This window comes from Schistocerca serialis, chromosome 1 (genome assembly GCF_023864345.2).
Source record: "Schistocerca serialis cubense isolate TAMUIC-IGC-003099 chromosome 1, iqSchSeri2.2, whole genome shotgun sequence".
Classification (NCBI taxonomy): Eukaryota; Metazoa; Arthropoda; class Insecta; order Orthoptera; family Acrididae; genus Schistocerca; species Schistocerca serialis.
The window spans coordinates 130,809,068-130,821,327 of record NC_064638.1 but is presented as its reverse complement, the minus strand read 5'-3'; the positions used below and the strand labels follow the sequence as shown (position 1 = coordinate 130,821,327).

Here is a 12,260-nt window from a genome sequence, read left to right as displayed (position 1 = left end):
CGTCTAGAGGCTCCATCTCTTATGTAGACGAAAAGGTCATTATGGCACCTATCTTCGTCACTGTAAATCCGTCAACAGAAATGGAACCGTCAATATAGCAGCTCTTACGCTTCGTGAACGTCAATAGAAGGCAACATTAACATGTATGTTATTTTACCGAGAGTGTGAATCAGAGTATTAGTTCTGGGTGAAATCCGAATTATATTAACAATCTCTTCGTTGCCTTCCTAACGACAGAGGTTTCGTTACGTCCAAGCCAGGAGGCTAACAAGAACAATGAGTTATTCTCTGAAAGAGGTAAGAAGGTGTTTAGTACCTATCATTGAAAATTCTTCTCTCGTATTTTTCCAAATTTTGGTATTTTGATTGCAAGACTTTTGCAAATAAACAGTCCTTTTCTTTAATTTTTGGTTCTAATTTCCCTTGACGTTCCTGAAAACTGAGATTAAGTTGCCGAAATAGTAATTTATTATACGTATCACTGGGATTGCTCTGTACGATTGTGTCATAGCTTTCATCGACTGCACATGCCAGTAGGCCTTTTTTTCGTTCGGACTGATAAAGAGTGGTTTGCAGGAAAATCCACTGGTTCGATTTATACGCAGCTTTTAGGGGATAACAAGAAACTTCGTCAGCTGTGAATTTCTCTATAGTATTACCTATAAATATCCTTCTCCTCTATACATTTCTTGAGGTAAACTTCGTAATTTTACGACTTCCTTTTCCGTATAATTTCCTGAGTATGTTTAACTAGTGCGAAGAAGCCTGGAAATCAGTATTGTTCATCTCACTTGCAATTCAGACCGCCTTGTCTCTTAGAGCTCCATCAGCAATTGTTCACTGACTCTCACGAGAAGTTGTAAATCTTACAAATAGTTTTTCTTTCACACTTCCGTGATAATTTTGGCACGTATTTTGTACTGGGTATTTATTCCACTTATAAAATTCATGTTCAGATTTTACGAAACGAAAACACTTTTCGATATTGCTTAAATTTGAGCGGTTTTTTCCTCCTTCATTTAATAAAAAAGTTTACGGCCTTTTCTTTGTCACTGATAGTTGTTATAGTACATATTTTTTTGGGTTTGCAATGTACTCTATTTTCGGTTTGGACTTTGTAATATATTTAAAAATGAAAATAATAAATATAACTCTACTGAACATTAAAAATTTAGTTACTTGCGTAAATGTCTGTCTTGTGCTTAATTTCGTTTCGGACTTCGCTGACCTAGTTGAAGATGCAGGCAGCAGAGGACTCCTTGGGCACTGGCACTTCTTGTTCAAAAATTTTCAGATGTGAGTGAAATCTTTTGGGACTTAACTGCTAAGGTCATCAGTCCCTAAGGTTTACACTCTACTTAACCTAAATTATCCTACGGACAAACACACACACCCATGCCCGAGGGAGGACTCGAACCTCCGCCGGGACCAACCGCACAGTCCATGACTGCAGCGCCTAGACCACTCGGCTAATCCCGCTTCTTCTAATTAAAAAACAATTCACTTCACATACTTCAATAAATAAAAATGCTTAATACTGCTCTTCAAAATTGTATTATTCACTCATACAGTAGAAGACATCGCTGTCACAGAACGTCGTCCTGCTACATGATACTCGAAAGTCTGATTCTCTCTCTAAAAAAAAAAAAGAAAAAGAAAAAACTGCGCCTTACCGCGCGTTCCTAATTAATGTCTTTGCTAATGCGTCTGGTCGATCGGTATTTCATTTTTGCCTTGTTCTTAAATAAATATTGAGTTAGCAGCACCCTGTGGGGAGGGGGCGGGGTCTTTCATCATGTTCCTGTACAATTTTTATTAGCACAACAATATTCGTTCGACCCATAGTTAACGGAATTGTCAGAGTTATTTCCTGTTGCATCTAATGTTTCCTAAACTGCACTGGAACAAATGTCCAAGAAGTTAACAAGTAAATAAGACATATATAGATCTTTAGGGGAAGTAGGTGATATCGGCTGCATATCACGTTCTTCATATTTTATCTTTGCAAGGTTGAAAACATTAACAGAACTCCACATTACTGTGCGACACTTGAACGTGCACAAAGACAAATGCGATTACCATGCATATGCGAAGGAATCGCAAAGGAAGTTAATTCAGTTCGATCTCCATTGCTGAAAATTAGAGATCCTGCAAAGGCAATTGCTAATTACTATGGATATTAAATGAGTTGCAAATTCGAGCACGTTGTAACTGTGAGCAATTGTGTCAAAGAAACGTCAGCTGAAACTGAAATTCGCTTTACAAGTTACGATCGCGTCGTGCCGTGTTATATGTGGTGTCACCGCCAGACACCACACTTGCTAGGTGGTAGCCTTTAAATCGGCCGCGGTCCGCTAGTATACGTCGGACCCGCGTGTCGCCACTATCAGTGACTGCAGACCGAGCGCCGCCACACGGCAGGTCTAGAGAGACTTACTAGCACTCGTCCCACTTGTACAGCCGACGTTGCTAGGAAAGGTTCATTGAGAATTACGCTCTCATTTGCCGAGACGATAGTTAGCATAGCCTTCAGCTAAGTCAATTGCTACGACCTAGCAAGGCGCCATTTATCCTTTGCTATGTATCTAATGAAGCATGTACAGTAACAAGACCAATGTTCACCAATTGTGGATTAAAGTTAAGTATTCCAGCAGCTACATACTTTTCTTTATAGCATTCATTACGAATCCTGTTTCAGACCTCACGCCAGCCTGCGTGAGTTTAAGCGCGTGCCTTTCGGTTACCCGTCACTGTGGACTGGCTGTCTTGTCAGTCCACAACATTATATCTTCACCAATATGCCACAATCAGGGATATATGCCCGTAGTATCGCACATGCGCTTTGTGCTACAGCTACGGCAGGGGTGTACACTTCTCCAGCTGTGTGATGAGTTAGGAATTTGGCAAACTTCAACATAAAAAAATGCTTGCAGTGTGTCATAGCAGCTAAACTTTTGACATTGTGTTTCTTTCTGTGTATTCTTCCTGTATAATAAATTTCAGGGAGGGTTTCGATATGTCGGATTGGACAGTTGTCTTGTAATATTAATGGTTCTCGGAGCGAATCGGTATTACGTGAGATGTCCTAGATACAGATTTCTTGCCAGATTCTGTCCAACTGACAGAGAACAGCTGCCAACATGAGTAACGTAGAAGTAAATATTTTCGGAGTAGTGAAGCAACTTAAATCACTTAATAAAAGCAAGTCTTCTGGTCCAGACTGTATACCAATTAGGCTCCTTTCGGAGTATGCTGATGCATTAGCTCCATAGTCATCAATCATATGCAACCGATCCCTCGACGAAAGATCCGTACTCATAGACTGGAAAGGCCACACCAATATTCAGGAAAGGTAGTAGGAGTAATCCACAAAATTACAGGCCCATATCGTTGACGTCGATATACAGCAGGATTTCGGAACATATATATTGTGTTCAAACATTATGAATTACCTCGAAGAAAACTGTCTATTGACACATAGTCAACATGAATTTAGAAAACATTGTTCCCGTCAAACACAACTAGCTCTTTATTCACATGAAGTGTTGAGTGCTATTGACAAGGCATTTCAGATCGATTCCGTATATCTGGATTTCCGGGAGGCTTTTGACACTGTACCACCCAAGCGACTTGTAGTGAAATTGCGTGCTTATGGAATATCGTCTCTGTTAATGTGACTGGATTTGTAATTTCCTGCCGGCCGGAGTGGCCGAGCGGTTCTAGGCGCTACGGTCTGGAACCGCGCGACCGTTACGGTCGTAGGTTCGAATCCTGCCTCGGGCATGGATGTGTGTGGTGTCATTAGGTTAGTTAGGTTTAAGTAGTTCTAAGTTCTAGGGGACTGATGACCTCAGATGTTAAGTCCCATAGCGCTCAGAGCCTTTTTTTTTTTTTTTTTTTTTTTTTTTTTTTTGAACACACAGAAATTGTTGTGGGGATGTCCGTCCTCTTTTAGAATACTGCTGCACAGTGTGGGATCCTTACGAGGTAGGACTGACGGAGTACATCGAAAAAGTTCAAAGAAGGGCAGCACGTTTTGTATTATCGCGAAATATGGGAGAGAGCGTCACAGAAAGGATACAGGATTTGGGCTGGACATAATTAAAAGAAAGGCGGTTTCCGTTCGCGACGGAATCTTCCTACGGAATTCCAATCACCAACTTTCTCCTCCGAATGCGAAAATATTTTGTTGATACCGACCTACATAGGGAGAAACGATCACCACGATTAAATAAGGGAAATCAGGGCTCGTACGGGAAGATATAGGCGTTCGTTCTTTCCGCGCGCTACACGAGATTGAAATAATAGAGAATTGTGAAGGTGGTTCGATGAACCCTCCGCTGGGCACTAAAATGTGATTTGCAGGGTATGCATGTAGATGTAGAACTGGCGCGTTAGACCTTCAAAATCCCGAGCTGGTTGGAGGACCCTGCCGCAGTGCGCAAAACGTCCTTAATTGGGGAGAGATCTGGCGACCTTGCTGGCGAAGGAAGGGTTTGGCAAGTACGAAGACAAGCAGTAGAAACTCTCGCCGTGTGTGGGAGGTCATTATCTTGCCCAAATGTAAGCCCAGGTAGGACACGAAGGGCAACAATACGGAGCGTAGAATGTCGTCGACAAACCGCTGGACCGTAAGGGTGCTGCGTAAGACAGCCAAACGAATCCTGCTATAAAATGAATTGGCACTCCATCACTCCTACTTGTCGGGCAGTAAGGCATGCGACAGTCTGGTTGGTATCCCACAGGAGGGCGGGGCATCTCCAGACACGTCGTCGCCAGTCACCAGGGCTCAAGTACGGGGTGTTCAAAACATCTCTCCGCAGTGCCGTATGATTGTTCGCCTGCCTGGGTTACGTCCCTTCAAGTGGACTCTCCCAACATTCCACTGTTTCGTTTATCTCAGCCAGCGTCAGTAGTGTCGTTGGTGTGTGTCGTGAACGTTTAAGTTTAGCTCCTTTCTTCGTTTGTTTCGTTTTTGTCACTGTTAAAATGCTAACCATTGAAGAACGTTTGTTTATAATCGAACAAGTGTTCAAAGTTGGCGGTAAATACACAGTTTCAGTTCGTCAAACATTTAATTCAGTTTTTCCGGAGGCAACACTCCCACATCGCGATACTGTGCGAGATTTGATTAACAAATTTCGAAGTACCGGTTCAGTGACAGATGCACCGAGAAGTGGTCGTCCTAGCGTTTTGACTGAGGATAAACTACTCGATATTTTCGATAAAATGTCCATGAGTCCGAACAACTAAGTAAGAAAACTCGCCCAGGAAATCGATGTTAGTGTCGGAACGGCCCACACAGCTGTAGGGTAAAAATTAGTACTTTTCCCATACAAAGTGACAGTCGTGCAAGAACTGAAAAACACTGATCATGGCAAGAGACTGCATTATTGTCAATGGTTCAAAAATTTCGTTAACAAAATGGAAGGGATATTCTTAATGAAACGTTTTTCACTGATGAGGCGTGGTTTCATTTATCCGGGTACATGAACTCGCAAAATTTCCGTATGTGGAGTACTGCAAATTCATTGTGTATTCATGAGGAACCACTTCATTCTGTGAAAGTAGGAGTTTGGATTGCAGTTTCTAGATGTCGGATTGTGGGTCCCATATTTTTCAACGTAACAATAAACGCACAACGATACTGCAGTGATATTCTGTACCCATTCATAGGGGAACTTGTGTTAAGTGAAATACTGAACGGTTATTTTCAACAATATGGTGCATCCGCGCTTACAGCTCGCGTTTCAATGTCACTGCTTGCTGAACTTTTTGGTGATCGCATAATTTCACAGGGACTTTGGCCTCCACGATCGCCTGACCTAACACCACCTGACTTTTTCTTCTGGGGTGCAGCCAAAGCAACTGTCTATAAAAACCGTCCAAAATCCATCGATGAATTGATAACTGCAATATCCACTTTCACTGCTTCTGTTGCAGAAGAAATGTTACAGCCTGTGTTTGGAAACATGATTAAACGAATTGAATTGTGTATTCAACAACAGGGGGGACACTTTCAACATTTAATGTGAAAATTTGTAAGTAAAAATCAATATTCAATAAATTAATAACTTGTATTTCACTGAGTTTCATTCCGGTATATTCACTGCGGCATACGGCACACGCGGCTAGCAATTATGTGGCACTGCGGAGAGACTTTTTGAACACTCTATATAAAAGGGACTCGTCACTGAAGACAACTGTACTGCAGCCAGTGGGACTCCAGGCCCAAGACAAGCCTGGAGACTCACGATATGCCCAACAACTCTGTGTCCATAACAAGCCGAGTAACTGCTTACATAGTCGCTTGACGTGGACCAATGCGTTATTGACTTATTCAAATTGTGAATCTCTTTCTGTTGAGTAAATCGTACAGTTTTTCTTAAATTGTAATCATTTGTTTGTCTGTACATGTACATCACATCTACTGATTTCCATTCCATTCGGACAATTACCTCGTGGTGTGTCTTTTCTTCGTCTTAGAGTGTATTCTATAGTTACTTTCAGGAAGATTATGTCCTTTGTTAGTTTTAATTTTGATATGTTGCTCTTTTCTTTTTATCCAAATTTACTTATACTGAACATTTTTAGATTTCGACGAACGAGTTGACAAATGTGGCCATCAGTTGTAACATTACCTTAACTCGCTTTAGAAAAAAAGATGGTTTTCTTTAAGTTGCTATTTAATTGTTCCCATTTAGGTTTTATGAATATAATAGGCCAGCGAACCCCCACCCTCGATTTTTTATAGAATCCAACTCCCACGTATAAGGGGTAGTCTAACGAAAAAGAGACGGATGGCTAAAAGTAAACTTAAAATGTGACTGGTAACAATTTATTTATCTCCACGACGCGTTTCAAAGGTTTAAAACCTCCATCATCAGGTGGATTTACATTTGTTAGTACGACATTTGTGTGTGTGTTGTGTTACGATTTTTTGGAGGAACTTGTGGCACTGTCTAGTGGAGGAACAACAACACAAGTATCACCATCCTACACATCCAACCAAAAGGCAGAAAACCAGACATCCTTAAAACACTCCAAATATACGAACACCAAACAAAACAATCTGAATCCATCTTAATTGAAAAAAATGACAATATTTACAATAGTATCATCTCTGCTTTCAGCAACTGCCAACGTCATTAAAATTGCAAAGTGCGCGCGCGCGCGCACACACACACACACACACACACACACACACACAAACACGCACACACACACACTACTATTTACCATAAATATTTAGTTATGTTACCACGACAGCCCCCGAGTGTACAAGAGATTGACCTCCTTTACAGATATATCATCACACCAACAGCTTGTACCTCTTGTCAGCTTGAAACTATACGTTCATCAACTACTGGCACAAATTGCACAGCCATATGCATATTTTTAAGCATTAACCAATGTATTACCGCAATCTATAGGCAGTTGTTACATGTAACAGATATAATCTTAAGACTTCTTGCCTTGTAAGGTTTGCTCTCATACAGTCACTCTTTCCACCCTCTCTCTCCCTCTCACCTTCTCTTTCACTTCATCCCCCTCTGCCTCAAGCCTTTCATATCTATCTGTGAATCCCAACAAAAATTGTTATTTGTGTATAATTTTACCACTGTAGCTAATATGATTATTGTACTTAAAGTTTTTAACACTTTACCTGATTGTATAAATGGGTATGAAGGTTAACCTATTTTAACTTGTCAAAATCGGATTTATATACCATCTGAAGTATTTATTCCAATGAATGTATTCAGCACCTAAAACAACACCTCCAAATCCTTTAAAAAAATTCATTCTGTAATAATTTTGTTAGGACGTATACTCTTTGTACTTTGTGATAATGTTTTCTCTTCTGCTATACGATCCATGCACCCAGTAGCTTCCGGCACCATATTTGTTTACATAATATGCCAATATACATGTGATGTGTTACGACGCTGAAAGGAACCTTTGACCACTGGAGTGACTTTATTTTACTTATTTTATGTTTACCGTTAGATACAAAAAAAAATGGCTCTGAGCACTATGGGACTTAACATCTTAGGTCATCAGTCCCCTAGAACTTAGAACTACTTAAACCTAACTAACCTAAGGACATCACACACATCCATGCCCGAGGCAGGATTCGAACCTGCGACCGTAGCACGTTAGATACACATTTAATTTTTTTATCAAAAGAAACCCAAAACAATGTTCTGAAATAGTGTTTTGTTTCTCCACTAGACAGAGTTCCTCCAAAAAAATCGTAACACAACACACACAAAATGCCATACTAACAAATGTAAATCCACCTGATGATGAGGGTTTAAACCTTTGAAACGCGTCGTGGGGATCTATAAACCGTGACTGGTAACAGTAAACTTGTTGTTTCATTTAAAAGTAAATTTTTCATTATTTCAAAAGTAATTGCCATAATTGTTAATACATTTATCCCACTGAGAGACAGGATGGTCACTGCCTTCACGAAAAGATGGTGGTGGTTGCGTACGGAACCATGATTCTACTCAAGCATGCACCTCTTCGTCCGAAGTGAACGACAGCCACGAATTTCTTAAAGGCTCCAAAAATGTGGAAATTGCACGGAGAGAGATTGGGACTGTACGAAGGATGTGTAGGGGTTTTCCAGCGGAACTTCTGCAGCGCACTCAAAACAGCCTCGGCAACCCATAGGCCCACCCGTCCTGAGCAGAGACATTCGTGGCTGTTGTTTGCTTTTACCAAAGAGATGCACGCTTGGGGTACAGTCATGGCTCCGTGGGGTATATGCATTAACAGTTATGGTGATTACTTTTGAAAGAATAACAGTTTACTTACCTTTTTGCTTTTGTTTCATTTTCATTTGGCTGTCCCTTACGAAAAACTTCATATGTTCTGAAATATATGTCTTACAGTCATATCATTTTGCAGGTATTCCCAATGGTGTAGTGCTGGCCTTTGGTGGCCGAGCGGTTCTAGGCGCTTCAGTCTGGAACCGCGCTACCGCTACGGTCGCAGGTTAGAATCCTGCTTCGGGCATGGATGTGTGTGATGTCCTTAGGTTAGTTAGGTTTAAGTAGTTCTAAGTTCTAGGGGACTGATGACCATAGCAGTTAAGTCCCATAGTGCTCAAAGCCATTTGAACCATTTTGAACCAATGGTGTAGTGGACACTGTTTACAAGCTGTGTTGCGAACATAGTTGGTAGTAAAGAATTAATGAATTAAAACCTCGATACTTCCTGGCAGATTAAAACTGTGTGCCGAACCGAGACTCGAACTCGGGACCTTTGCCTTTCGCGGGCAAGTGCTCTTCCATCTGAGCTACCCAAGAACGATTCACGCCCCGTCCTCACAGCTTTACTTCTGCCAGTACCTCGTCTCCTACCTTCCAAACTTTACAGAAGCTCTCCTGCGAACCTTGCAGAACAGCACTCCTGAAAGAAAGGATATTGCGGAGACATGGCTTAGCCGCAGCCTGGGGGATGTTTCCAGAATGAGATTTTCACTCTGCAGCGGAGTGTGCGCTGATGTGAAGTTTCATATCAGCGCACACTCCACTGCAGAGTGAAAATCTCACTCTGGAATTAAAACCTCGTTCCTGATGCTGACGTTTCACTGCATGAACAGCGAAAATTTAACACTCGATGAACATTTCTCTTTTCATTATTTTGTGGCGGGTGTCAGTGAGAAGAAGTTTGGAGAAGGTTTGAAATAAGGTGTAAAGTATGTCGGATGTCGCTAAGTGCTCTCACTCTCAAATACTGGATCAATATAGTCTGGGTAATTTACACGCAGCAGCGAGTTATCCTGCCCCAGGACATGGTTTGTAACTTCATACTTGATTTGTTGTGTTAAACCTTTAATACGGGATCGTCCCTATTAATCTGACCAATAACTGTGTGAAACACAGAAAATCAAATTTGTGTTGCCCCTGGGGAAGCCGTTAGGAAAGACTACCTGCAAGTGGAACGTACTCCGGATGAAATGGTTAGTAATGTGCATTACTTGCGCCTATATTTTGATGACATTCTCAGTATTTCGAATATTATATTTCACATTTCACTCGCGATGGATTTCTCTTAGTCCACAAAAGGCATGAAACCGTAATGTATTCTGGAGGAAATACAAACGTTCTGTAAAAACTGAAAGGTCCTTCTGGTGAAGCTGCTCATTGTGTGTCTTTTAATAATCTGCTCAACACGTGGTTACTTCGTGAACGCAAGTCGGACGTTCTTTCTAGTACAAACGGTCCGCATGTGGAGTTTTATTCAGAAGTCGCCGCATAAAATAAATTTCGTGAATTTATCTGGAGAATGTTTACTTTGTTTGTAGTTACATGCATAAACAAGACATTTAACGTAACTGTCAGTCTCACTGCGGGACCCTTACGCATGTGCTAAATGTAGAATCGTGACTCATCGCTAGAACGATGATCGTACGTCGTTGAGACTCTCAGCCATTTCGGTAAACGATATCGTAGAACGTCCGCCGCGAGTCCCTGAGTGAGCACTTTTGATAGCGTAAAGCGCTTTCCGGCGATCAGGAAGACTTTCTGGATGTTGTTACACTGTTAGTCGTTCGATTTTTTTACGAGTTCGGATATCAACAAGTGTAGTGGAGATCAAAGCTCTGGGTTCTATTTTCGGTGATTTGTGCGTGTGTGTTTACACGAGCGCGCTAACCATCTCTTGCCTTTGGCTCGGTTCGAAGAAGAGATGTACCTCATAGTACAGACTACACTCCTGGAAATTGAAATAAGAACACCGTGAATTCATTGTCCCAGGAAGGGGAAACTTTATTGACACATTCCTGGGGTCAGATACATCACATGATCACACTGACAGAACCACAGGCACATAGACACAGGCAACAGAGCATGCACAATGTCGGCACTAGTACAGTGTATATCCACCTTTCGCAGCAATGCAGGCTGCTATTCTCCCATGGAGACGATCGTAGAGATGCTGGATGTAGTCCTGTGGAACGGCTTGCCATGCCATTTCCACCTGGCGCCTCAGTTGGACCAGCGTTCGTGCTGGACGTGCAGACCGCGTGAGACGACGCTTCATCCAGTCCCAAACATGCTCAATGGGGGACAGATCCGGAGATCTTGCTGGCCAGGGTAGTTGACTTACACCTTCTAGAGCACGTTGGGTGGCACGGGATACATGCGGACGTGCATTGTCCTGTTGGAACAGCAAGTTCCCTTGCCGGTCTAGGAATGGTAGAACGATGGGTTCGATGACGGTTTGGATGTACCGTGCGCTATTCAGTGTCCCCTCGACGATCACCAGTGGTGTACGGCCAGTGTAGGAGATCGCTCCCCACACCATGATGCCGGGTGTTGGCCCTGTGTGCCTCGGTCGTATGCAGTCCTGATTGTGGCGCTCACCTGCACGGCGCCAAACACGCATACGACCATCATTGGCACCAAGGCAGAAGCGACTCTCATCGCTGAAGACGACACGTCTCCATTCGTCCCTCCATTCACGCCTGTCGCGACACCACTGGAGGCGGGCTGCACGATGTTGGGGCGTGAGCGGAAGACGGCCTAACGGTGTGCGGGACCGTAGCCCAGCTTCATGGAGACGGTTGCGAATGGTCCTCGCCGATACCCCAGGAGCAACAGTGTCCCTAATTTGCTGGGAAGTGGCGGTGCGGTCCCCTACGGCACTGCGTAGGATCCTACGGTCTTGGCGTGCATCCGTGCGTCGCTGCGGTCCGGTCCCAGGTCGACGGGCACGTGCACCTTCCGCCGACCACTGGCGACAACATCGATGTACTGTGGAGACCTCACGCCCCACGTGTTGAGCAATTCGGCGGTACGTCCACCCGGCCTCCCGCATGCCCACTATACGCCCTCGCTCAAAGTCCGTCAACTGCACATACGGTTCACGTCCACGCTGTCGCGGCATGCTACCAGTGTTAAAGACTGCGATGGAGCTCCGTATGCCACGGCAAACTGGCTGACACTGACGGCGGCGGTGCACAAATGCTGCGCAGCTAGCGCCATTCGACGGCCGACACCGCGGTTCCTGGTGTGTCCGCTGTGCCGTGCGTGTGATCATTGCTTGTACAGCCCTCTCGCAGTGTCCGGAGCAAGTATGGTGGGTCTGACACACCGGTGTCAATGTGTTCTTTTTTCCATTTCCAGGAGTGTAGTATATTGATACTAATTGGGAAAAAGATTACACGACTTATATAGTAAGCGTCAGTCACTTCGGCTCACTCTCAAGATGGCTGGACGGTATTCAGCCGAAATGTTGTTGTATAA

At 43.2% G+C, this 12,260-nt stretch overlaps 1 protein-coding gene across 1 annotated transcript in view; it reads left to right on the top strand.

Annotated features, from left to right (window-relative positions):
• LOC126455783 (angiopoietin-related protein 6-like) overlaps positions 1-12,260 on the top strand; it is a 1,041,335-nt gene that overhangs the window by 469,366 nt on the left and 559,709 nt on the right. The window lies entirely within an intron of this gene.